Source organism: Ranitomeya imitator, chromosome 5, assembly GCF_032444005.1.
Source record: "Ranitomeya imitator isolate aRanImi1 chromosome 5, aRanImi1.pri, whole genome shotgun sequence".
In the NCBI taxonomy this organism is placed as follows: Eukaryota; Metazoa; Chordata; class Amphibia; order Anura; family Dendrobatidae; genus Ranitomeya; species Ranitomeya imitator.
In genome coordinates this window covers 652,452,160-652,479,754 of record NC_091286.1, presented here as the reverse complement: position 1 = coordinate 652,479,754, position 27,595 = coordinate 652,452,160, and the positions used below count along the sequence as shown (strand labels likewise).

Here is a 27,595-nt window from a genome sequence, read left to right as displayed (position 1 = left end):
CATCACGCATTGAATGTTCCCATTGGGGGGATTTGTGACATCACGCAATGAATTTTCCCACAGAACGGGATTTGAGACATCATGCATAGAATGTTCCACGGGGATGGTTGTGACATCATGCATAGAATGTTCCCACTAGGGGATTTGTGACATCACGCATAGAATGTTCTCACGGGAGGGGTTGTGACTTTAAGCATAGAACGTTCCCAATGAAGAGTGGGTTTGTGACATCACGCATTGAATTTTCCCACAGGAGGGAATTTGTGACATCACGCATAGAATGTTCCCACAGGGGGATTAGTGACATCATGCATAGAATGTTACCACTGGGGGGATTTGTGACATAATGTATAGAATGTTCCCACGGGTATGGTTGTGACATCACGCATAGAATGTTCACACTTGGGGGATTTTTGAAATCACGCATCGAATGTTCCCACGGGAGGCATTTGTGACATCACGCAAAGAATGTTCACACGGGAGGGGTTGTGACATCACGCATAGCATGTTCCCTCAGGGTGTTTAGTGACATCACGCATAGAATGTTTCCACTGGGGGGATTTGTGACATCATGCATAGAATGTTCACACGGGAGGGGTTGTCACATCACGCATAAATGTTCCCACTGAAGGGCGGGTTTGTGACATCATGCATAAAATGTTTGCACTGAATGGCGGCTTTGTGACATCACGCATAGAATGTTCCCATGGGGATGGTTGTGACATCATGCATAGAATGTTCCCACTAGGGGATTTGTGACATCACGCATAGAATGTTCCCACGGGAGGGGTTGTGACTTCAAGCATAGAACGTTCCCAATGAAGGGTGGGTTTGTGACATCACACATAGAATGTTCCCACAGGGGGCATTTGTGACATCATGCATAGAATGTTCACACTGGAGGAATATTGTGACATCACGCATAGAATGTTCCCTGTGAAGGGCGGCTTTGTGACATCATGCATAGAATGTTCCCATTGGGGGGATTTGTGACATCACGCAATTAATTTTCCCACAGCACGGGATTTGAGACATCATGCATAGAATGTTCCCACCGGGATGGTTGTGACATCACGCATAGAATGTTCCCACTAGGGGATTTGTGACATCACGCATAGAATGTTCCTATGGGAGGGGTTGCGACTTCAAGCATAGAATGTTCCCAATGAAAGGTGGGTTTGTGACATCACGCATTGAATTTTCCCACAGGAGGGAATTTTTGACATCATGCATAGAATGTTCCCACAGGGGGATTAGTGACATCACGCATAGAATGTTACCGGATTTGTGACATAACGTATAGAATGTTCCCACGGGGATGGTTGTGACATCACGCATAGAATATTCACACTTGGGGGATTTGTGAAATCACGCATAGAATGTTCCAACGGGAGGCATTTGTGACATCACGCAGAGAATGAGCACACGAGAGGGGTTGTGACATCACGCATAGCATGTTGCCTCAGGGTGTTTAGTGATATCATGCATAGAATGTTCCCACTGGGGGGATTTGTGACATCACGCATAGAATGTTCACATGGGAGGGGTTGTCACATCACGCATAGAATGTTCCCACTGAAGGGCGGGTTTGTCACGGGGGGATTTATGACATCACACATGGAATGTTACCACTGGGGGGATTTGTGACATAACATACAGAATGTTTCCACGGGGATGGTTGTGACATCACGCATAGAATGTTCACACTTGAGGGATTTGTGAAATCACGCATAGAATGTTCCCACGGGAGGCATTTGTCACATCACGCATAGAATGTTCCCAGGGGAGGCATTTATGACATCACGCAATGAATTTTCCCACAGGAGGAGATAAGTGACATCATGCATAGAATGTTCCCAGTCGGGGAATTTGTGACATCACGCATAGAATGTTCACATGGAAGAGGTTGGGACATCATGCATAGAATGTTCCCACTGAAAGGCGGCTTTGTGACATCACGCATAGAATGGTCCCATTGAAGGGCGTCTTTGTGACATCACGCATAGAATGTTCCCATCGGAGGATTTGTGACATCACTCAATAAATTTTCCCAAAGGAGGGGATTTGTGACATCATGCATAGAATGTCCCCATGGGGATGGTTGTGACATCATCCATAGAATGTTCCTACTAGGGGATTTGTGACAACATGCATAGAATGTTCACACGGGAGGGGTTGTGACATCACGAATAGAATGTTCGCACTGAAGGTTGGGTTTGTGACATCACGCATAGAATGTTCCCACAGGGATGGTTGTGACATCATGCATAGAATGTTCCCACTAAGGGATTTGTAACATCACGCATAGAATGTTCCCACTGAAGGGGTTGTTACTTCAAGCATAGAACGTTCCCAATGAAGGGTGAGTTTGTGACATCATGCATAGAATGTTCGCACTGAAGGGCGGGTTTGTGACATCACGCCTAGAATGTTCCCACGGGGGGATTTATGACATCACACATGGAATGTTACCACTGGGGGGATTTGTGACATAACATACAGAATGTTCCCACGGGGATGGTTGTGACATCACGCATAGAATGTTTACACTTGAGGGATTTGTGAAATCACGCATAGAATGTTCCCAGTGGAGGCATTTGTGACATCACGCATAGAATGTTCCCAGGGGAGGCATTTATGACATCACGCAATGAATTTTCCCACAGGAGGAGATTAGTGACATCATGCATAGAATGTTCCCAGTCGGGGAATTTGTGACATCACGCATAGAATGTTCACATGGGAGAGGTTGTGACATCACGCATAGAATGTTCCCACTGAAAGGCGGCTTTGTGACATCACGCATAGAATGGTCCCACTGAAGGGCGTCTTTGTGACATCACGCATAGAATGTTCCCATCGGAGGATTTGTGACATCACTCAATAAATTTTCCCAAAGGAGGGGATTTGTGACATCACGCATAGAATGTCCCCATGGGGATGGTTGTGACATCATCCATAGAATGTTCCTACTAGGGGATTTGTGACAACATGCATAGAATGTACACACGGGAGGGGTTGTGACATCACGAATAGAATGTTCGCACTGAAGGTTGGGTTTGTGACATCACGCATAGAATGTTCCCACTGAAGTTTGGGTTTGTGACATCACGCATAGAATGTTCCCACTGAAGGGCGGGTTTGTGACATCACACATAGAATGTTCCCACTGAAGGTTGGGTTTGTGACATCACGCATAGAATGTTCCCATGGGGGGATTTGTGACATCACACAATGAATTTTTCCACAGGAGGGGATTTGTGACATCACGCATACAATGTTCCCACGGGGATTTTTTGTGACATCACGCATAGAATGTTCCCACTAGGGGATTTGTGACATCACACATATAATTTTCCCACAGGGGGCATTTGTGACATCACGTATAGAATGTTCACACGGGAGGGGTAGTGACATCACGCATAGAATGTTTGCACTGAAAGGCGGGTTTGTGACATTACTCATAGAATGTTCCCGCTGAAGGGTGGGTTTGTGACATCGCACATAAGAGTGTTCCCATGGAGGGGATTTGAGACATCACGCAATGAATTTTCCCACACGATGGGATTTGTGACATCACGCATAGAATTTTCCCACTAAAGGGCAATATACTTCGTCGCTGTGCAATATACTACATGGCTCTGTGCTATATACTATGTCGCTGTGCAATATACTACGTGGCTCTGTGCTGTATACTACGTGGGCTGTGCAATATTCTATGTCACTGGGCAATATACTACGTGGCTGGACAATATACGTGGCTGGGCAATATACTGCATGGCTGGGCTATATACTACGTGGCTGGGCAATATACTACGTCGCTGGGCAATATACTACTTCACTGGGCAATATACTACGTCGCTGGGCAATATACTACGTGGCTGGGCAATATACTACGTGGCTGGGCAATATACTACGTCGCTGGGCAATATACTACGTCGCTGGGCAATACACTAAGTCGCTGGGCAATATACTACGTCGCTGGGCAATATACTACGTCACTGGGCAATATACTACGTGGCTGGGCAATATACTACGTGGCTGGGCAATATACTAAGTCACTGGGCAATATACTATGTCGCTGGGCAATATACTACGTCACTGGGCAATATACTACATCGCTAGGCAATATACTACGTGACTGGGCAATATGCTACGTCGCTGGGCAATATACTACGTGACTGGGCAATATACTATGTCACTGGGCAATATACTACGTGGCTGGGCAATATACTACGTGGCTGGGCAATATATTACGTGGGCTGGGCAATATACTACGTCGCTGGGCAATATACTACGTCGCTGGGCAATATACTACGTCGCTGGGCAATATACTACGTCCCTGGGCAATATACTACGTGGCTGGGCAATATACTACGTGGCTGGGCAATATACTATGTCGCTGGGCAATATACTACGTGACTGGGCAATATACTATGTCGCTGGGCAATATACTACGTGGCTGGGCAATATACTATGTCGCTGGGCAATATACTACGTGACTGGGCAATATACTATGTCGCTGGGCAATATACTACGTGGCTGGGCAATATATTACGTGGGCTGGGCAATATACTACGTCGCTGGGCAATATACTACGTCGCTGGGCAATATACTACGTCGCTGGGCAATATACTACATGGCTGGGCAATATACTACGTGGCTGGGCAATATACTACGTCACTGGACAATATACTATGTCGCTGGGCAATATACTACGTCACTGGGCAATATACTACGTGGCTGGGCAATATACGACGTGACTGGGCAATATACTACGTCGCTGGGCAATATACTACGTGACTGGGCAATATACTACGTCACTGGGCAATATACTACGTGGCTGGGCAATATACTACGTGGCTGGGCAATATATTACGTGGGCTGGGCAATATACTACGTCGCTGGGCAATATACTACGTCGCTGGGCAATATACTACGTCGCTGGGCAATATACTACGTCGCTGGGCAATATACTACATCACTGGGCAATATACTACGTCACTGGGCAATATACTACGTGGCTGGGCAATATACTACGTGGCTGGGCAATATACTACGTCACTGGGCAATATACTATGTCGCTGGGCAATATACTATGTCACTGGGCAATATACTACGTCGCTGGGCAATATACTACGTGACTGGGCAATATACTACGTCGCTGGGCAATATACTACGTGACTGGGCAATATACTACGTGACTGGGCAATATACTACGTCGCTGGGCAATATACTACGTCGCTGGGCAATATACTACGTGACTGGGCAATATACTACGTGGCTGGGCAATATACTACGTCGCTAGGCAATATACTACGTAGCTGGGCAATATATTACGTAGACATGCATATTATAGAATACCCGATGCGTTAGAATCTGGCCACCATCTAGTATGTGTATATATATATATAGAATAAAAAATAAAAAAGGAAGGCAGCACTCCATTTCTTCAGTAAATGAGTAGGATTTATTCAAACCCACATAACATGCGAAATTAATGTATTATGTAAAAAAGATTTTTTTTAAAAATGTTTTTTACTATGTTGGACTGAGGCCAAATTAATAAAGCAGGATTAAAGATTATAACATAGTATCTGTCATGTTATTAAAAATAAGTATAAAATACGCCGGGACATATGCTCTACCGCCATATAGTGGTTCGGACTGTGGGCAGTTTGACCTAGTGGTTGGACTTGCGCACACCTGAACACTATGTGATCTGCGGGATATAGTCTGCTCAGGGCTGTGCTCGCAGTGTCAGGGCGGTGTTATAGACTACCTGTTTTTTAAAAGTAAAATGTCCATATGGCGAATTAAGAAGAGCTACACATTTAATATTGAGTATTGCACTATATGGCAGAACTATTTACTACTGATGTAAATGTCTTATTTGATTAATGGTGGTGTCACTGGCTATATAGCCCTAGATGGCGCTGTTGCGCCTGCCCATATATGCATATTGAGGTAAGCGGCGCCGCTGGACACTTTTGTGCCTGTTTATACATCTTTATAGAGGCAAAGGAATAATGCCACCACCAAGATGGCGAAATTTAGCGCTACTGCACATGCGCCGATCCCTGCTATTGGCCGGCAGTCCAACATGGTATTATGATGTAACAGACATGCGCAGTAGGTGTCTAAGAACGCCGACAAGCCTGATGGCGTCCTCCATTATTAGCAGGTCCATACGATGGTAAGAACAGTTCAGTCTATACACATATATGGCACAACTATGCACAGATGCACTTTATTAAGTATAATGTAACATATATATGTAATTAATCACAAATGGCTGCAATTAAGGAAGGTTAACACTATATATATTCACTAAAACGCTGTATCCACTGCTTGAGAAAGGCTCACTAGAGCTGAAACGTCGCATTATGTGGGTCTGAATAAATCCTGCTCATTTACTGAAGAAATGGAGTGCCGCCTTCCTTTTTTATTCTATTGAATGTGGATGACCATGGACAGGGGAATTATTGACATCACGCATAGAATGTTCTCACTAAAGAGCGGGTTTGTGACATCACGCATAGAATGTTCCCACATGGCAATTAGTGACATCACGCATAGAATGTTCACACTGGGGGGAATTGTGACATCACACATAGAATGTTCCCACGGAGGGTTTTGACATCACAGATAGAATGTTCCCAGAGGCAATATTTGTGACATCACGGTGTAAGACTCATGCTGGTGTGGTAGTTGGAGGCAGATATATCTCGCCCAGGTGTTTGTCCTATGTGAATTAGGCCACTCAGTATCTTCAGGGTGCTAATGGGTTAATGATTGCAGGAATAAAAGATGACCAGCTGGGTGTTTCCAGTGTCTGCCTGGGGCACACAGATTGCCTGCCTGTGTGAGACAAACGTGAGTGAAGAGCTCTGCTCAAGAATTGTGTGATGTTAGCTGGGTGGGAGAAGCCCCCCAGTTGTTGAGATAGCAACGTAATTGTTTAGTTAGTGCCGGACAGGCTAGGATTTATTTTTATGTTTTGTTTTTTGTGTTGCTTTCACGTTAATAAATCTGACCTGAGGTCAGCCTGCTCAGAAACCTGCTGTACGCCTCAGATTCAATGCACAAACCACGTGTCCTTTGACCCCAGCAAAGGCGATCCCAGAGTGTTTTGTCACATTGTGGTGGAGAACGCGGGCATACCGTGGCACAGGCAACAGCATGGAAGACGTGGTGAAAGCCTTAGTACAGTCCACTGCCGTACAGCAGCAGGCCACTGCCGCACAGCACGAAGCTAATCGCTTAATGGCCGCACAGCTGAAGGAGTTAGTGGACATGACAGTTGCAGACCGCCAACTTCTCCAACAGGTGGCGCAGCGCCTGGTGAGCATGCCTGACGCTGACCCGGAAGCAGAGTCCAGAAGGATCCATGTGAGTCGATACTGGCAAAAGCTGACTGCAGAAGATGACGTCGAGGCATACCTGACAACGTTTGAGCGGACGGCTTTGAGAGAGAAGTGGCCGATCGCACGATGGGCCGATTTGATTGCCCCGTTTCTCTCCGGCGAGGCCCAAAAAGCTTACCATGATTTGGACCCGGAGGTCGCTCAGGACTTTGAGAAGCTGAAAGCTGAGATCCTGGCCCGGCTGGGTGTGACGACGGCTGTCCGTGCACAGAGGGTACATCAGTGGACATATCAGCAAGATAAACCGGCGAGGTCTCAGATGTTCGATCTGATCTACTTGACAAAGAAATGGCTGCAACCCGAGGTACTGACAATACCCGAAATAATCAAGCGGGTTGTCCTGGACAAGTACCTGAGAGTACTACCCCCAGCGCTGAAAAGGTGGGTAAGCCAAGGAAATCCCACGACAGCGGATCAACTTGTGGAGTTGGTCGAGCGTTATTCCGTGGCAGAAGGACTTCCCGACGACACCGCCAACCCCCGGTCTGTGCCTCCTCCTCGTGGAACCGGTAAGACTGTTCCAGGGACCACGGGTGAAGGAAAATCGCTTAAAACTGTGGGGGAGGAGTCCGGGACTGCTCGCACTCCGAGACCAAGAGTATTGGACGGTGGTCTCAGTAGGGGACCTGTTAGGTGTTTCCGCTGCCATGAGAAGGGTCATGTTTCTGCGAACTGTCCTGTTACCGCTGAACCCATGCAGTGCGACGTTATAGACTCTAGAAAACGCATGTCTTTGGTTACACAGCTAGTGAGTGTGAATGCGGGTCAAAATGATACAGTGAAACACCTGTGTGAATTATCTGTTGATGGGAAAAATGTTGTGGCATTACTAGACTCTGGAAGTGTGGTGACTCTGGTGAAAGCTAGTCTGGTGGCACTTCCGTCTGGTCCGTCTGACAAGTTTTCTGTGACGTGTGTGCATGGTGACACCCGCTCGTACTTAACAGCGGTCATATGGATTTCTACTCCCTATGGGTCAGTGCAGCACAAAGTGGGACTCGTCCCCGCATTGTTACAGGATGTAATCCTGGGAAGGGATTTTCCCTATTTCTGGCAGTTGTGGGAGAATCAGTTGCTCCTTCACGGTAGCTGTACCCGTGAATCTTCTCCCATGCCATCTGGAGGTCCCGAGTCCCTAGAGGAGACCCCACAGGAAGATGTTGCTGGGGAGGTTGGTGAATCTAACCTTCAGTACCCCTTCTCCGTCATGGCGGGGGAAACTGAGGAACCTCAGCGAGAGGCGGAGGCAGACAGCCATCCGGCACCCTGCCTGCCAGATTTGGGAGTCCAGGTGGATGACTTCCACAGCGAGCAAATGAAAGATCCTACCCTAACTCCGGCTAGGAAAAATGTAAAAATGATAGATGGGGTACCCGTAGAACCTGACACTAGGCTAGCGTACCCGTATATGGTTCTTGAAAATGATTTGCTCTACCAGGTAGAAAAAAAAGGGGAAGACACAGTGCAACGGTTAGTGGTACCCAAACCTTATCGGCGGAAGGTACTGGATTTGGCCCACGGATATATAATGGGGGGGCATCTGGGGGTACAGAAAACCACAGAAAGGATATTGCATTGTTTTGTGTGGCCTGGAATACATTGTGATGTGCGTAACTATTGTGAGTCCTGTCCAGAGTGCCAAGTCGCGGCCCCTAAATCTCAGTTCCGTAGCCCTTTGGTACCCCTTCCTATCATCGGGGTCCCTTTTGAGAGAATTGGGATGGATTTGGTTGGGCCCCTTCCCCGATCCGCACGTGGGAACCAACATATCCTCGTCATCATGGACTATGCCACTCGTTACCCGGAAGCCGTCCCTTTGCGTAACACAGCTACCAAGACGATCGCCAAGGAATTGGTACAAGTGTTTAGTCGGGTGGGAATTCCAAAACAGATACTCACCGACCAGGGGACTCCCTTTATGTCGAGGGTAATGAAGGAGCTCTGCAGGCTCTTACAAATAGACCCGTTGCGTACGTCTGTCTATCACCCTCAAACAGATGGCCTGGTTGAGCGCTTCAACAAAACCTTAAAACAGATGCTCCGGAAGGCGATAGACAAAGATGGGAAGAACTGGGATTACTTGTTACCCTATTTGCTGTTTGCCATTAGGGAAGTTCCCCAGTCTTCCACAGGTTTTCGCCTTTCGAACTGTTGTACGCCCGTCGTCCCCGGGGACTGCTGGACGTCGCAAAAGAAACCTGGGAAGGTCAAGTCACTCTTAAAACGGTGATCGACCATGTAACACAAATGCAGGATCGTATTGCCGCTGTCATGCCCATTGTTAGGGACCATATGTTACAGGCCCAGGGAGCCCAGAGGCAAAGTTATGATAGAGGCGCTAAGGTCCGTATATTTGCACCCGGCGATAGGGTGTTGGTCCTAATCCCTACGGTGGATAGTAAATTCCTGGCAAAATGGCAGGGCCCATTTGAGGTCCGAGAAAGAGTTGGTGAAGTGAACTATAAAGTGTACCAGCCGGGTAAGAGAAAACCGGAACAGATTTATCATGTGAATCTGATAAAATCCTGGAAAGACCGCTCTGCCCTAACGGCGGATCTGCCCCGTCCGGTTTGTTCACCTACTGTACCAGAGGTGCAGGTTGCTGAGACTCTCTCAGAACGACAAAAATCTGAGGTTAAGCAATTTTTGTTACAGAACCGACAGTTTTTCTCCGAAAAACCTGGCCGGACTAAGTTGGTGAAACATGAGATTGTCACAGAGCCTGGCGTCACTGTTCATGTGAAGCCCTACCGGATTCCGGAAGCCCGCCGTGAAGCCGTCTCCCGGGAAGTGATGGCAATGTTGGACTTAGGAGTCATTGAGGAGTCACACAGCGCCTGGTCCAGTCCAATTGTGTTGATACCTAAACCGGTTTTGTAATAACTTTAGGAAACTGAATGCAGTTTCTAAATTTGATGCGTACCCTATGCCCCGGGTCGATGAGTTGATCGACCGGCTTGGTAAAGCCCGATACATTACGACCCTGGATTTAACAAAGGGGTACTGGCAGATTCCTCTGGCCGAGGCGGCCAGAGAGAAGACGGCATTTGCTACACCGGAAGGTCTGTTCCAGTATGTCTATATGCCGTTTGGACTTCACGGAGCTCCCGCAACGTTCCAGAGATTGATGGATCGAGTCTTGAGGCCTCACAGACAGTACGCTTCTGCCTACCTGGATGACATCGTAATTTACAGCATGGACTGGGAAACTCATCTCCAGAAGGTACAAGCGGTGATTGATGACCTGCGAGATGCAGGTTTAACGGCAAACCCCAAGAAATGCCACATCGGGCTTGAAGAAGCCCGATACTTGGGCTACGTGATTGGCCGAGGAGTGATTAAACCCCAGATCGACAAAATACAGGCAATTCAGGGCTGGCCACAACCAGTGAACAAGAAACAAGTGCAGGCTTTCCTGGGGATTGCCGGCTATTATCGCCGGTTCATACCCAATTTTGCAGCCATGGCTACTCCCTTGATGGATCTTACCAAGGGGAAGGGTTCCGTCATGGTAAAATGGACCTCAGCTGCTGAAGAGGCCTTCCACAGCCTGAAACGGGCTTTGTGCTCTCAGCCCGTACTAGTGACTCCTGATTTCAGCAGCGAGTTTGTGGTACAAACTGATGCCTCTGATACTGGTGTCGGAGCTGTACTTTCCCAGGTGAGGGACAGAGTCGAACACCCGGTCCTCTATCTCAGTCGGAAACTGAGATGTACATGAGCAGAGGTATGCGGTGGTTGAAAAAGAGTGCCTAGCCATTAAATGGGCTCTCGACTCCCTCAAGTATTACCTGGCTGGTAGGAAGTTTAGGCTGGTCACAGACCATGCCCCTCTCAAGTGGATGCACCTCCACAAGGACCGTAATAGTCGGGTAACCCGGTGGTTCCTTGCCCTGCAGGCTTACTCTTTTACGGTGGAGCACCGACCTGGGGTGCAGATGGGGAACGCCGATGCCCTATCCCGAGTGCACTGTTTCAAAAGTGTTCTTGCTCGACCGGAGTGGTCTGAGCAAGGGGGGGGGGGGGGATATGTAAGACTCATGCTGGTGTGGTAGTTGGAGGCAGATATATCTCGCCCAGGTGTTTGTCCTATGTGAATTAGGCCACTCAGTATCTTCAGGGTGCTAATGGGTTAATGATTGCAGGAATAAAAGATGACCAGCTGGGTGTTTCCAGTGTCTGCCTGGGGCACACAGATTGCCTGCCTGTGTGAGACAAACGTGAGTGAAGAGCTCTGCTCAAGAATTGTGTGATATTAGCTGGGTATTTGTTTAGTTAGTGCCGGACAGGCTAGGATTTATTTTTATGTTTTGTTTTTTGTGTTGCTTTCACGTTAATAAATCTGACCTGAGGTCAGCCTGCTCAGAAACCTGCTGTACGCCTCAGATTCAATGCACAAACCACGTGTCCTTTGACCCCAGCAAAGGCGATCCCAGAGTGTTTTGTCACAACGGATAGAATGTTCACACAGAGGGTATTTGTGACATCACAAATACAATGTTCCCACATGGGGGATTTGTGACATCATGCATAGAATGTTCCCACATGGGGGATTTGTGACATCACGCATAGAATGTTCCCACAGGGGGATTAGTTACATCACGCATAGAATGTTCCCACAGACGATATTTGTGACATCACGCATAGAATGTTCCTATGGTAAGGGTTGTGACATCAGGCATAGAATGTTCACTCGGGAGGGGTTGTGACATCACGCATAGAATGTTCACTCGGGAGGGGTTGTGACATCACACATAGAATGTTCCCACTGAAGGGCGGGTCTGTGACATCATGCATAGAATGTTCCATGGGGGGATTTGTGACATCATGCAATGAATTTTCCCACAGGAGAGGATTTGTGACATCACGCATAGAATGTTCACTCGGGAGGGGTTGTGACATCACGCATAGAATGTTCACTCGGGAGGGGTTGTGACATCACGCATAGAATGTTCCCACTGAAGGGCGGGTTTGTGACATCATGCATAGAGTGTTCCCATGGGGAGGATTTGTGACATCAAGCAATGAATTTTCCCACAGGAAGGGATTTGTGACATCACGCATAGAATGTTCCCATGGCGGGGATTTGTGACATCACGCAATGAATTTTCCCACAGGAGGGGATATGTGACATCACGCATAGAATGTTCACACGGGAGGGGTTGTGACATCACCCATAGAATGTTCCAACTGAAGGTGGGGTTTGTGACATCACGCATAGGATCTTCCCAATGGGGGGTTTGTGACATCATGCATAGAATGTTCCCATAGGGGGATTTGTGACCTCACGCATTGAATTTTCCCAATGGGGGATTTGTGACATCACGCATTGTAGATTGTAAGCTTTCTTGAGCAGGGTCGTCTTATTTTACTTTAATTATTGAATTGTTAGAGTTGTTACTTATGACTAGTGTTGAGCGATACCTTCCGATATCGGAAAGTATCGGTATCGGTTTGGATCGGCCGATATTCAAAAAATATCGGATATCGCCGATACCGATACCCGATCCCAATGCAAGTCAATGGGACCAAAATATCGGAATTAAAATAAACCCTTTCTTTCCTTGTAGGTTCATTCTACATGAAGGAAAACAACTAAGAATAATGTAGGATGTATGGGGGAGGTGGCGGAGACATTAAAGGCAATGAGGATTAGTCCAATCAAATAGAATAGCATGATTTTTTTTTTTTTAAAGACGTTCGGATTGAAAAAGATATTGACTATGTAAAATTTTTTTTATTTTGTCAGATATTGATGTTTCACTATTCCACGACCTTCCCCTTCTTTTTTTTCCTTTTCCCACACTTTCATCTTCATCATCATCAGCATCTTTGACATCAACTTCTTCACCTTATTCATCTTCTTCTTCATCTTCTACCTATTTTTTTTTTTATTACATTCTTCATATTCATTTTCTTCAACTATTATTATTCTTCCTATTCTACATATTCTTTTTATTCCACTGTTATTATTCTTCCTATTCTACTTCTTCATCATATTCTCATTTGTGACAGGCATTCCCGTAGTTGTTATCTATAAAAGTTGGAAGATTACACCTTCCGTTCTGCCAGTCACAAAAGTTACATTTGTCCGCGTTCAGTTTGGCCTGCAGCATCAGGCTTTATCCAGGGGCACCACGAGGAGGAACGGACTCACCCCCATACACTGCTTAGTCTTCTTCTGCATATAATTTAGATAATATCTTTTGCTCTGATATTAAGTGTTATGCTTAATGTTCTTCTGCTCTTTGTTCTGCAGCCTCTTGTTCTTCTGCTTCTCGGTCTTCCATGTCGTCGTCTCCAGGGTCGTCGTCTTCAGTGTCGTCATCTCCGCCGTCGTCGTCTCCGCAGTCGTCGTCTCCGTCGTCGTCTCCGCCGTCGTCGTCGTCGTCATCGGGGTGGTCTTCCGGGTCGTCGTCGTCGTCGTCATCGGGGTGGTCTTCCGGGTCGTCGACTTTAGGGTCTTAAACTTGGAAATGTAGCAGAAGGTACAAGAAGGCTGAGAAAATGCCAAGAACCAGCTGATGGAACTGGAACTCGGATGGCTACCCGAAGGTTCAAGAGCCTATGGAACTACCGAGGACCAGCTGATGTTACTGGAACCTGGTTACTAAGCAGGAGGTACCCGTGCTAAAAAGCACTACCAAGGACCGCCTGACGTTGGCGGAACTCGGATACCCAGAAGGAGGCACCTAAGCCAAAGGCTCTGCCCGGAACCAGCTGACGTTACTGGAACCAGGATGGGGAGCAGAAGGTACAAGAGCAAAAGACACTGCCGAGAACCAGCTGACGGTACTGGAACCCGGATGGGTAGCCGAAGGTCCAAGAGCCAATGGAACTACCGAGGACCAGCTGACGTTACTGGAACCCGGTTACTAAGCAGGACGTACCCGTGCCTGAAAGCACTACCAAGGACCACCTGACGTTGGTGGAACTTGGATACCCAGAAGGAGGCACCTAAGCCAAAGGCTCTGCCCGGAACCAGCTGACGTTACTGGAACCAGGATGGGGAGCAGAAGGTACAAGAGCAAAAGACACTGCCTAGAACCAGCTGACGGTGCTGGAACCAGGTGGTGGACCCGAAGGCCCACAGGAGAGGAGAGAACAGCTAGGCCGCGAGGCAGCCGCAGTTACCGAACCCCAACAGTCCTACAGGGGGAGCTGGGCCTACTGGCACTACAGAACCAGCCTTGACTACCAGTTCACGCAGCCCACATAGGAAGCTCCTAAACTGGAGGCACCCTGGAGTTGGCTAACTCGACCGCACCACGACGGGGCAAGCATATTCGTCTCAGTGAAGTTGACACAACCCGGAAACAGCTGACGGTGCTGAAACCAGGCTTGGCACGAGGGAGTACCTGTGACAAGAACACTGCCGAGAACCAGCTGGCGGTGCTGGAACCCGGATGCGTTGCCCCAGTGTGCAAGAGCCAATGGCACGACCGAGGACCAGCTGACGGTGCTGGAACCCGGTTACTAAGCTGTAGGTGCCCGCGCTTAAAAGCACTACCAAGGACCGCCTGGCATTGGCGGAACTCGGATACCCAGGAGGAGGCACCTAAGCCAAAGGCTCGGCCCGGAACCAGCTGACGGTGCTGGAACCAGGTGGTGGACCCGAAGGTCCACAGGAGAGGAGAGAACAGCTAGGCCGCGAGGCAGCCGCAGTTACCGAACCCCAACAGTCCTACAGGGGGAGCTGGGCCTACTGGCACTACAGAACCAGCCTTGACTACCAGTTCACGCAGCCCACATAGGAAGCTCCTAAACTGGAGGCACCCTGGAGTTGGCTAACTCGACCGCACCACGACGGGGCAAGCATAGGCGTCTCAGTGAAGTTGACACAACCCGGAAACAGCTGACGGTGCTGAAACCAGGCTTGGCACGAGGGAGTACCTGTGACAAGAACACTGCCGAGAACCAGCTGGCGGTGCTGGAACCCGGATGCGTTGCCCCAGTGTGCAAGAGCCAATGGCACGACCGAGGACCAGCTGACGGTGCTGGAACCCGGTTACTAAGCTGTAGGTGCCCGCGCTTAAAAGCACTACCAAGGACCGCCTGGCGTTGGCGGAACTCGGATACCCAGGAGGAGGCACCTAAGCCAAAGGCTCGGCCCGGAACCAGCTGACGGTGCTGGAACCAGGTGGTGGACCCGAAGGTCCACAGGAGAGGAGAGAACAGCTAGGCCGCGAGGCAGCCGCAGTTACCGAACCCCAACAGTCCTACAGGGGGAGCTGGGCCTACTGGCACTACAGAACCAGCCTTGACTACCAGTTCACGCAGCCCACATAGGAAGCTCCTAAACTGGAGGCACCCTGGAGTTGGCTAACTCGACCGCACCACGACGGGGCAAGCATAGGCGTCTCAGTGAAGTTGACACAACCCGGAAACAGCTGACGGTGCTGAAACCAGGCTTGGCACGAGGGAGTACCTGTGACAAGAACACTGCCGAGAACCAGCTGGCGGTGCTGGAACCCAGATGCGTTGCCCCAGTGTGCAAGAGCCAATGGCACGACCGAGGACCAGCTGATGGTGCTGGAACCCGGTTACTAAGCTGTAGGTGCCCGCGCTTAAAAGCACTACCAAGGACCGCCTGGCGTTGGCGGAACTCGGATACCCAGGAGGAGGCACCTAAGCCAAAGGCTCGGCCCGGAACCAGCTGACGGTGCTGGAACCAGGTGGTGGACCCGAAGGTCCACAGGAGAGGAGAGAACAGCTAGGCCGCGAGGCAGCCGCAGTTACCGAACCCCAACAGTCCTACAGGGGGAGCTGGGCCTACTGGCACTACAGAACCAGCCTTGACTACCAGTTCACGCAGCCCACATAGGAAGCTCCTAAACTGGAGGCACCCTGGAGTTGGCTAACTCGACCGCACCATGACGGGGCAAGCATAGGCGTCTCAGTGAAGTTGACACAACCCGGAAACAGCTGACGGTGCTGAAACCAGGCTTGGCACGAGGGAGTACCTGTGACAAGAACACTGCCGAGAACCAGCTGGCGGTGCTGGAACCCGGATGCGTTGCCCCAGTGTGCAAGAGCCAATGGCACGACCGAGGACCAGCTGACGGTGCTGGAACCCGGTTACTAAGCTGTAGGTGCCCGCGCTTAAAAGCACTACCAAGGACCACCTGGCGTTGGCGGAACTCGGATACCCAGGAGGAGGCACCTAAGCCAAAGGCTCGGCCCGGAACCAGCTGACGGTGCTGGAACCAGGTGGTGGACCCGAAGGTCCACAGGAGAGGAGAGAACAGCTAGGCCGCGAGGCAGCCGCAGTTACCGAACCCCAACAGTCCTACAGGGGGAGCTGGGCCTACTGGCACTACAGAACCAGCCTTGACTACCAGTTCACGCAGCCCACATAGGAAGCTCCTAAACTGGAGGCACCCTGGAGTTGGCTAACTCGACCGCACCACGACGGGGCAAGCATAGGCGTCTCAGTGAAGTTGACACAACCCGGAAACAGCTGACGGTGCTGAAACCAGGCTTGGCACGAGGGAGTACCTGTGACAAGAACACTGCCGAGAACCAGCTGGCGGTGCTGGAACCCGGATGCGTTGCCCCAGTGTGCAAGAGCCAATGGCACGACCGAGGACCAGCTGACGGTGCTGGAACCCGGTTACTAAGCTGTAGGTGCCCGCGCTTAAAAGCACTACCAAGGACCGCCTGGCGTTGGCGGAACTCGGATACCCAGGAGGAGGCACCTAAGCCAAAGGCTCGGCCCGGAACCAGCTGACGGTGCTGGAACCAGGTGGTGGACCCGAAGGTCCACAGGAGAGGAGAGAACAGCTAGGCCGCGAGGCAGCCGCAGTTACCGAACCCCAACAGTCCTACAGGGGGAGCTGGGCCTACTGGCACTACAGAACCAGCCTTGACTACCAGTTCACGCAGCCCACATAGGAAGCTCCTAAACTGGAGGCACCCTGGAGTTGGCTAACTCGACCGCACCACGACGGGGCAAGCATAGGCGTCTCAGTGAAGTTGACACAACCCGGAAACAGCTGACGGTGCTGAAACCAGGCTTGGCACGAGGGAGTACCTGTGACAAGAACACTGCCGAGAACCAGCTGGCGGTGCTGGAACCCGGATGCGTTGCCCCAGTGTGCAAGAGCCAATGGCACGACCGAGGACCAGCTGACGGTGCTGGAACCCGGTTACTAAGCTGTAGGTGCCCGCGCTTAAAAGCACTACCAAGGACCGCCTGGCGTTGGCGGAACTCGGATACCCAGGAGGAGGCACCTAAGCCAAAGGCTCGGCCCGGAACCAGCTGACGGTGCTGGAACCAGGTGGTGGACCCGAAGGTCCACAGGAGAGGAGAGAACAGCTAGGCCGCGAGGCAGCCGCAGTTACCGAACCCCAACAGTCCTACAGGGGGAGCTGGGCCTACTGGCACTACAGAACCAGCCTTGACTACCAGTTCACGCAGCCCACATAGGAAGCTCCTAAACTGGAGGCACCCTGGAGTTGGCTAACTCGACCGCACCACGACGGGGCAAGCATAGGCGTCTCAGTGAAGTTGACACAACCCGGAAACAGCTGACGGTGCTGAAACCAGGCTTGGCACGAGGGAGTACCTGTGACAAGAACACTGCCGAGAACCAGCTGGCGGTGCTGGAACCCAGATGCGTTGCCCCAGTGTGCAAGAGCCAATGGCACGACCGAGGACCAGCTGATGGTGCTGGAACCCGGTTACTAAGCTGTAGGTGCCCGCGCTTAAAAGCACTACCAAGGACCGCCTGGCGTTGGCGGAACTCGGATACCCAGGAGGAGGCACCTAAGCCAAAGGCTCGGCCCGGAACCAGCTGACGGTGCTGGAACCAGGTGGTGGACCCGAAGGTCCACAGGAGAGGAGAGAACAGCTAGGCCGCGAGGCAGCCGCAGTTACCGAACCCCAACAGTCCTACAGGGGGAGCTGGGCCTACTGGGACTACAGAACCAGCCTTGACTACCAGTTCACGCAGCCCACATAGGAAGCTCCTAAACTGGAGGCACCCTGGAGTTGGCTAACTCGACCGCACCACGACGGGGCAAGCATAGGCGTCTCAGTGAAGTTGACACAACCCGGAAACAGCTGACGGTGCTGAAACCAGGCTTGGCACGAGGGAGTACCTGTGACAAGAACACTGCCGAGAACCAGCTGGCGGTGCTGGAACCCAGATGCGTTGCCTTGCCTATTAAAGATTGTCTTCCTAGAGCCCCAACTAGCGGTGTTGGAGCAAAGGGTAAGCAGGGGGAGATGAGTGTAGGCCGAAGCCTGCACTGGAGGCAGCTTTGTGTCTGCGTTGCGTTTGCAGGACACTTTGCCGGCTACACACTGGGGGAACAGCTGGCGTTGCTGAACCCCACTAACACAATGGCGTGTGTTTTTCTCTGTGCAGCTAGCACTTGCGGGCAAAAACTAGCGATGTTAGAGCCCGTGTTGAAGCAGGAGGAGGAGGAGAGGAGCAGAGTGTAGGCCGAAGCCTAGTTGAACCAATTTCAAAGGAAACCTTTAACCCCCCCCTCAGGTGTTACAAAGTACAAGAGACACACCTTGTGCAGTATTAATGCTGCACAAGTGAAAGGTTGCTCTATTAATTTGTCTACTTGCACACGCTGAATGAAAGACATACACAATTTACCCCATTCTACAGTCAAACTGTAGTGGATGCGTGACTTGGTTTTTTGATGAGACGCAGCACAGGTGTCCAAAATAACGCCTTGGTGCTTGGCGCAGCTTCCTGAGCGTTGTTATTTGCTGTACAGGAGTCTGCGCTCTTGTGTTATCCCTTGGCAATGCCCTGTTAGCGCTGCCCATCTTATGACATCATTTCATGTTGGCCGGTGCGGTTAACGATGGCCATAAATCCCAGACCCACAGTGTCTTTTCATAAAGCCACACTGCGGTGCTGGGATTCGTGGCCTTGAGCAGTAAATATTTTGGCCGCTCACACACGTCCTTACACCTGCTTCAGACTGGGCGGCCTCTGCTGATCCCTTCTCGCATGCCGCGGCCATGAGGCTGCACAGTCTGAAGAAGGCGGAAGGAGATGAGTTAAGACAGGCGAAGATATGCACTGCTCGTGCCCATCAATCACACCCTCACAGTCAAAATAATTAAGACAACGAGGAGCATTTTATTCAGGCAGGGCGGACGAACAGGCGCAAGTAGCCAACCAATGATGTCAGAAGACGGGAAGCGCTACCAAGGGGGGTGCTGCGTATCATTAGAAAGGAAAGTCACACCTCAGGGACAGTGGAATGGTCTCAAAGAGACACATTTTGTACGTGTTGAGTTCCACGTGGGCAAGGAGAAAACATCAGCCACCTTGTACAAATGCAGCAGTACTGCTGTACAAGGTGGCTGTTATACATAGAAACACCTGGGGGTGGGGGCCAGGCTCCCTTCAATTTCAGTTCATGTGCCTGCGTGGCGTTTGTAGGTCACGTTGCAAGCTACACAGCAGGGGAACAGCTGGCGTTGCTGAACCCCACTAACACATTGGCTGGTGTTTTTCTCTGTGCAGATCGCATGTCCGGGCAAAAACTGGCGGTGTTTGAGCCCAGGGTCAGCAGGAGGAGGAGAGGAGCAAAGTGTAGGCCGAAGCCTGCACTGGTGGCAGCTTTTGGTCGGTTGTGCCAGCGTGGCTTGTGCTGGACACGATGCCGGCTACACAGCGGGGGAACAGCTGGCGGTGCTGAACCCCACTAACACATTGGCTGGTGTTTTTCTCTGTGCAGCTAGCATTTCCGGGCAAAAACTAGCGTTGTTAGAGCCCAGGGTCAGCAGGAGGAGGAGAGGAGCAGAGTGTAGGCCGAAGCCTAGTTGAACCAATTTCAAAGGTTACCTTTAACCCCCCCCTCAGGTGTTACAAAGTACAAGAGCCACTCCTTCTGCAGCATTAATGCTGCACAAGTAAAAGGTTGCTCTATTAATTTGTCTACTTGCACAAGCTGAATGCAACACGTACACTATTTAGCCCATTATACTGTTAAACAGTAGTGGAGGCGTGACTTGTCTTTTTAAAGAAAAGCAGCACAGGTGTCGAAAACAACACCTTTTTGCATGGGCGCAGCTTCCTGAGCGTTGTTAGTTGCTGTACAGGAGTCTGCGCTCTTGTGATCCTATGGCCATGCGCTGTGAGCGCTTCCTGTCTTATGACCTCATTTCATGTTGGCCGTTGCGGTTAGCGGTGGACATGAATCCCAGACCCACAGTGTGTTTTCAAAAAAATCACACTGCGTGGCTGGGATTCGTGGCCTTGTGCAGTAAATATGTTTGACGCTCACACATGTCCTTACACCTGCTTCAGACTGGGCAGCCTCATCTGATCCCTTATCGCATGCCGCGGCCATGAGGACACCCAGTCTGAAGAAGGCGGAAGGAGGTGACTTAAAACAGGCGAACATATGCACTGCACATGCCCATCAATAACACCCTCGCATCCAAAATATGAGACAACGAGGGGCGTTGTGTCGGGCAGGGCGGACGCACAGGCACAGGCAGCCAACCAATGATGTCAGAAGACGGGCAGCGCTAACAATGGGAGTGCTGCGTGTCATTAAAAAGGAAAGTCACACCTCAGGGACATTAGCATTGGTCTCTAATGAGACACATTTTGTACGTGTTGAGTTCCACGTGGGCAAGGAGAAAAAGTCAGCCACCTTGTACAAATGCAGCAGTACTGCTGTACAAGGTGGCTGTTATACATAGAAACACCTGGGGGTGGGGGGCAGGCTCCCTTCAATTTCAGTTCATGTGCCTGCGTGGCGTTTGCAGGTCACGTTGCAAGCTACACAGCAGGGGAACAGCTGGCGTTGCTGAACCCCACTGACACATTGACTGGTGTTTTTCTCTGTGCAGATTGCATGTCCGGGCAAAAACTAGCGGTGTTAGAGCCCAGGGTCAGCAGGAGGAGGAGGAGAGGAGCAAAGTGTAGGCCGAAGCCTGCACTGGTGGCAGCTTTTGGTCGGTTGTGCCAGCGTGGCTTTTGCTGGACACGATGCCGGCTACACAGCGGGGGAACAGCTGGCGGTGCTGAACCCCACTAACACATTGGCTGGTGTTTTTCTCTGTGCAGCTAGCATTTCCGGGCAAAAACTAGCGTTGTTAGAGCCCAGGGTCAGCAGGAGGAGGAGAGGAGCAGAGTGTAGGCCGAAGCCTAGTTGAACCAATTTCAAAGGTTACCTTTAACCCCCCCTCAGGTGTTACAAAGTACAAGAGCCACTCCTTGTGCAGCATTAATGCTGCACAAGTAAAAGGTTGCTCTATTAATTTGTCTACTTGCACACGCTGAATGCAACACGTACACTATTTAGCCCATTATACTGTTAAACAGTAGTGGAGGCGTGACTTGTCTTTTTAAAGAAAAGCAGCACAGGTGTCGAAAACAACACCTTTTTGCATGTGCGCAGCTTCCTGAGCGTTGTTAGTTGCTGTACAGGAGTCTGCGCTCTTGTAATCCTTTGGCCATGCGCTGTGAGCGCTTCCTGTCTTATGACCTCATTTCATGTTGGCCGTTGCGGTTAGCGGTGGACATGAATCCCAGACCCACAGTGTGTTTTCAAAAAATCACACTGCGTGGCTGGGATTCGTGGCCTTGTGCAGTAAATATGTTTGACGCTCACACATGTCCTTACACCTGCTTCAGACTGGGCGGCCTCATCTGATCCCTTATCGCCTGCCGCGGCCATGAGGACACCCAGTCTGAAGAAGGCGGAAGGAGATGAGTGAACACAGGCAAACATATGCACTGCACATGCCCATCAATCACACCCTCGCTGTCCAAAAAAATAAGACACCGAGGGGCGTTGTTTCGAGCAGGGGAGATGCACAGGCGCAGCCAGCTAACCAATGATGTCAAAAGACGGGCAGCGCTAACAAGGGTGGTGCTGCGTGTCATTACAAAGGAAAGTCACACCTCAGGGACATTGTAATGGTCTCTAATGAGACACATTTTGTACGTGTTGAGTTCCACGTGGGCAAGGAGAAAAAGTCAGCCACCTTGTACAAATGCAGCAGTACTGCTGTACAAGGTGGCTGTTATACATAGAAACACCTGGGGGTGGGGGGCAGGCTCCCTTCAATTTCAGTTCATGTGCCTGCGTGGCGTTTGCAGGTCACGTTGCAAGCTACACAGCAGGGGAACAGCTGGCGTTGCTGAACCCCACTGACACATTGACTGGTGTTTTTCTCTGTGCAGATTCCATGTCCGGGCAAAAACTAGCGGTGTTAGAGCCCAGGGTCAGCAGGAGGAGGAGGAGAGGAGCAAAGTGTAGGCCGAAGCCTGCACTGGTGGCAGCTTTTGGTCGGTTGTGCCAGCGTGGCTTGTGCTGGACACGATGCAAGCTACACAGCAGGGAAACAGCTGGCGTTGCTGAACCCCACTAACACATTGGCTGGCGTTTTTCTCTGTGCAGCTAGCATTTCCGGGCAAAAACTAGCGTTGTTAGAACCCAGGGTCAGCAGGAGGAGGAGAGGAGCAGAGTGTAGGCCGAAGCCTAGTTGAACCAATTTCAAAGGTTACCTTTAACCCCCCCTCAGGTGTTACAAAGTACAAGAGCCACTCCTTCTGCAGCATTAATTCTGCACAAGTAAAAAGTTGCTCTATTAATTTGTCTACTTGCACACGCTGAATGCAACACGTACACTATTTAGCCCATTATACTGTTAAACAGTAGTGGAGGCGTGACTTGTCTTTTTAAAGAAAAGCAGCACAGGTGTCGAAAACAACACCTTTTTGCATGGGCGCAGCTTCCTGAGCGTTGTTAGTTGCTGTACAGGAGTCTGCGCTCTTGTGATCCTTTGGCCATGCGCTGTGAGCGCTTCTTGTCTTATGACCTCATTTCATGTTGGCCGTTGCGGTTAGCGGTGGACATGAATCCCAGACCCACAGTGTGTTTTTAAAAAATCACACTGCGGTGCTGGGATTTGTGCCCTGGTGCACTAAATATGTTTGCCGCTCACACATGTCCTTACACCTGCTTCAGACTGGGCGGCCTCATCTGATCCCTTCTCGCATGCCGCGGCCATGAGGCTGCACAGTCTGAAGAAGGCGGAAGGAGATGAGTTAAGACAGGCGAAGATATGCACTGCTCGTGCCCATCAATCACACCCCCGCAGTCAAAATAATTAAGACAACGAGGAGCATTTTATTCAGGCAGGGCGGACGCACAGGCGCAACTAGCCAACCGATGATGTCAGAAGATGGGAAGCGCTACCAAGGGGGGTGCTGCGTATCATTAGAAAGGAAAGTCACACCTCAGGGACAGTGGAATGGTCTCAAAGAGACACATTTTGTACGTGTTGAGTTCCACGTGGGCAAGGATAAAAAGTCAGCCACCTTGTACAAATGCAGCAGTACTACTGTACAAGGTGGCTGTTATACATAGAAACACCTGGGGGAGAGGGGGCCAGGCTCCCTTCAATTTCAGTTCATGTGCCTGCGTGGCGTTTGCAGGACACGTTGCCAGCTACACAGCAGGGGAACAGCTGGCGTTGCTGAACCCCACTAACACATTGGCTGGTGTTTTTCTCTGTGCAGCTAGCAGTTCCGGGCAAAAACTAGCGGTGTTTGAGCCCAGGGTCAGCAGGAGGAGGAGAGGAGCAAAGTGTAGGCCGAAGCCTGCACTGGTGGAAGCTTTTGGTCGGTTGTGCCAGCGTGGCTTGTGCTGGACACGATGCCGACTACACAGCAGGGGAACAGCTGGCGGTGCAGAACCCCACTGACACATCACCTAGTGTTTTTTCTGTGTAGACAACACTTCCAGGTGTCAACTGACAGTGTTGAAACCCAGGGAATCAAAGAGGAGCAGAGTGTAGGCCGAAGCCTGCAGTGGAGCAAGTTGAAAGGGAACCTTTAACCCCCCCCCCCCCCCAGGCATTTGTTGCTGAAAGAGCCATCTTGTACAGCAGTAATACTGCACATGGAAAATGGTGGCTCCGAAAATTATGCTCCTTGCAAACGCTGAAGTACACACTTATATAATGTGTCCCCTCACACCGTCAAACCATCCCAGAAGTGGGACTTTCCTTTGTAATGTGACACAGCACAGCCGTCATTCCAACCCCCTTGGTGCCGTGCGCCACCTCCTCAACGTTGTTTGGTTCTGTCACGGAGCCCGCGCTGTAATGTTATCCCTTGGCCATGCACAGTTAGCGGTGCCCGTCTTCTGACATCATTTAGGTGTCAGGCTGGCAGTGCCTGTGCGTCAAAGCTGCCCGAGATCCAACCTTGCAGTGTCATCAAATGTAATCCCACTGCGGGCCAGGGATCCATGGGCATGCGCAGTGCATATCATCGCCTCTCACTCACCTCCTTCATGCTTCTTCAGACTGTGCCGCGTCACGGCCGTGGCATGCTATTAGGGATCAGCTGACGCCGCCTAGTCTGAAGAAGCATGAAGAAGGGGAATGAGAGGGTAGTATATGCACTGCGCATGGCCATGGATACCAGGCCCACTGTGGGATCACATTAGACGACACTGCGAGGTGGGATTTCGGGCAGCGTGGACGCACAGGCGCAGCCAGGACGACAACAAATGATGTCAGAGGACGGGCAGCGCAAACTGTGCATGGCCAAGGGATAACATAACAGTGCAGGGTCCATGACGGAATCAAACAACGCTAAGGAGGCAGCGCACGGTGCCAAGGGGGTAGCAATGACGGCTGTGCTGCGTCACATTACAAAGGAAAGTCCCACCTCTGGGACGGTTGGACGGTGTGAGGGGACACATTACATGAGTGTGTAGTTCAGCGTTTCCAAGGAGCATAATTTCAAGAGCGACCTTTCCCTTGTGCAGTATTAGTGCTGCACATGGTGGCTCTTTCAGTAACAAACGCCTAGGGGGGGGGGACAGGTCCCCTTACATTTTAGTTGTGCCAGCGTGGCGGTCGCATGACACGTTGCCGGATACACAGCTGGGGATCAGCTGACGTTACTGAACCCCAATAACAGAGGAGCGACTGTTGACTGTGCACACAGCACTTCCAGGCACCAACTGGCGGTGTTAGAGCCCAGGGACAGCAGGAGGAGCAGATTGGAGGTATTACCGCACACACAGCTGGGGATCAGCTGACGTTACTGAACCCCAATAACAGAGGAGCGACTGTTGACTGTGCACACAGCACTTCCAGGCACCAACTGGCGGTGTTAGAGCCCAGGGACAGCAGGAGGAGCAGATTGGAGGTATTACCGCACACACAGCTGGGGATCAGCTGACGTTACTGAACCCCAATAACAGAGGAGCGACTGTTGACTGTGCACACAGCACTTCCAGGCACCAACTGGCGGTGTTAGAGCCCAGGGACAGCAGGAGGAGCAGATTGGAGGTATTACCGCACACACAGCTGGGGATCAGCTGACGTTACTGAACCCCAATAACAGAGGAGCGACTGTTGACTGTGCACACAGCACTTCCAGGCACCAACTGGCGGTGTTAGAGCCCAGGGACAGCAGGAGGAGCAGATTGGAGGTATTACCGCACACACAGCTGGGGATCAGCTGACGTTACTGAACCCCAATAACAGAGGAGCGACTGTTGACTGTGCACACAGCACTTCCAGGCACCAACTGGCGGTGTTAGAGCCCAGGGACAGCAGGAGGAGCAGAGGAACAGAGTGTAGGCCGAAGCCTGATTGGAGCAAGTTGAAAGGGAACCTTTAACCCCCCCCCAAGACGTTTGTAGCTGAAAGAGCCATCTTGTGCAGCGCTAAGGATGCAAAAGGAAAAGGTTGCTCTTTTAATTATGCTCCTTGCAAACACAGAAGTAAACACTAAAAATGTGTCCCCTTATACCGTTAAACCGTCACGGAGGTGCGAATTTCCTTCGTAATGGGACACAGCACAGCTGTCATTCCTATCCCCTTGGTGCCATGTGCTGCCTCCTCAGCGTTGTTTTAAACTGTCACGGAGCCTGCGCTGTTCTGTTATCCCTTGGCCATGCCCAATTAGCGCTGCCTGTCTTCTGACATAATTTGGTGTCAGGCTGTCAGTGCCTGTGCGTCCACGCTGCTCCAGATCCCACCTCGCAGTCTCGTCTAACGTAATCCCACTGCGGGCCTTGGATCCATGGGCATGCACAGTGCATATCCTCGACTCTCACTCCCCTCCTTCCCTCTTCTTCAGACTGTGCGTTGTCACGGCCGTGGCATGCTATTAGGGATCAGCTGACGGCGCACAGTCTAAAGAAGGCAAAGGGGAATGAGCGAGAGCCCGAGGGGAAGATATGCACTGCGCATGCCCATGGATCCCAGGCCCGCAGTGTGACTCAATCAGAAGACACTGCGAGGCGGGATCTATGGCAGCGCGGCCGCACAGGCGCAGCCAGCCTGACACCAAATTATGTCAGAAGACAGGCAGCGCAAATAGGGCATGGCCAAGGGATAACAGAACAGCGCAGGCTCCGTGACAGCTTAAAACAACGCTGAGGAGGCAGCGCATGGCGCCAAGGGGGTAGGAATGACGGCTGTGCTGCGTCACATTACGAAGGAAAGTCCCAGCTCTGGGACGGTATAACGGTATCAGTGAACACATTTTATAAGTGTTAAGTTCTGCGTGTGCAAGGAGCCCAAAAAAAATAGCTACCTTTTCCTTGTGCAGCATTAATGCTGCACAAGATGGCTCTTTCGGTAACAAACGACGGGGGGGGGCAGGTTCCCTTACATTCAGGTTGTTGTGCCAGCGTAGCGGTCGCAGGACACATTGCCGGCTACACAGCTGGGGATCAGCTGACGTTACTGAAACCCAATAACACTGGGTCGTATGTTTTGACTGTGCAGCCTGCACTTCTGAGCCGCAACTGGCGGTGTTGGAGCCCAGGAATAGCATTTCAGGTGGTAGAAAGATGAACACAGCAGAAGACCTGGATGACACCCAATTAATTAATCAGGCAGAGGAGTGGCAAATTCCTGCGAGATCCATGCCTGGTTCATTTTCAGGAAAGTAAGCCGGTCAACGTTATCGGAGGATAGTCGCATGCGACGGTCTGTTAGTACACCACCTGCGGCACTAAAGACACGTTCCGATAAGACACTAGCCGCAGGGCAAGCCAGCACCACCAATGCATACTGACTTAGCTCTGGCCATGTATCCAGCTTAGAGACCCAAAACTTGAACGGGGAAGAGCCGTCGGGGAGTACAGTAAGAGGGCAAGCCATGTAGTCTGTCACCATCTGACGGAACCGTTGCCTCCTG

The 27,595-nt window shown here is 50.9% G+C and overlaps 1 protein-coding gene and 1 pseudogene across 2 annotated transcripts in view; both read left to right on the top strand.

The window, feature by feature from the left end:
• LOC138637899 (serine/threonine-protein kinase SBK1-like) overlaps positions 1 to 27,595 on the top strand; it is a 95,848-nt pseudogene that overhangs the window by 22,421 nt on the left and 45,832 nt on the right.
• The window catches only part of LOC138638685 (astacin-like metalloendopeptidase), a 149,332-nt gene continuing 127,877 nt past the window's right edge, over positions 6,141 to 27,595 (top strand). For both annotated transcript variants that reach the window (XM_069728179.1, XM_069728180.1), the window contains exon 1: positions 6,141 to 6,196. The gene's annotated coding sequence lies outside the window, so the exon portion shown is untranslated. The remainder of the gene's footprint in view (positions 6,197 to 27,595) is intronic.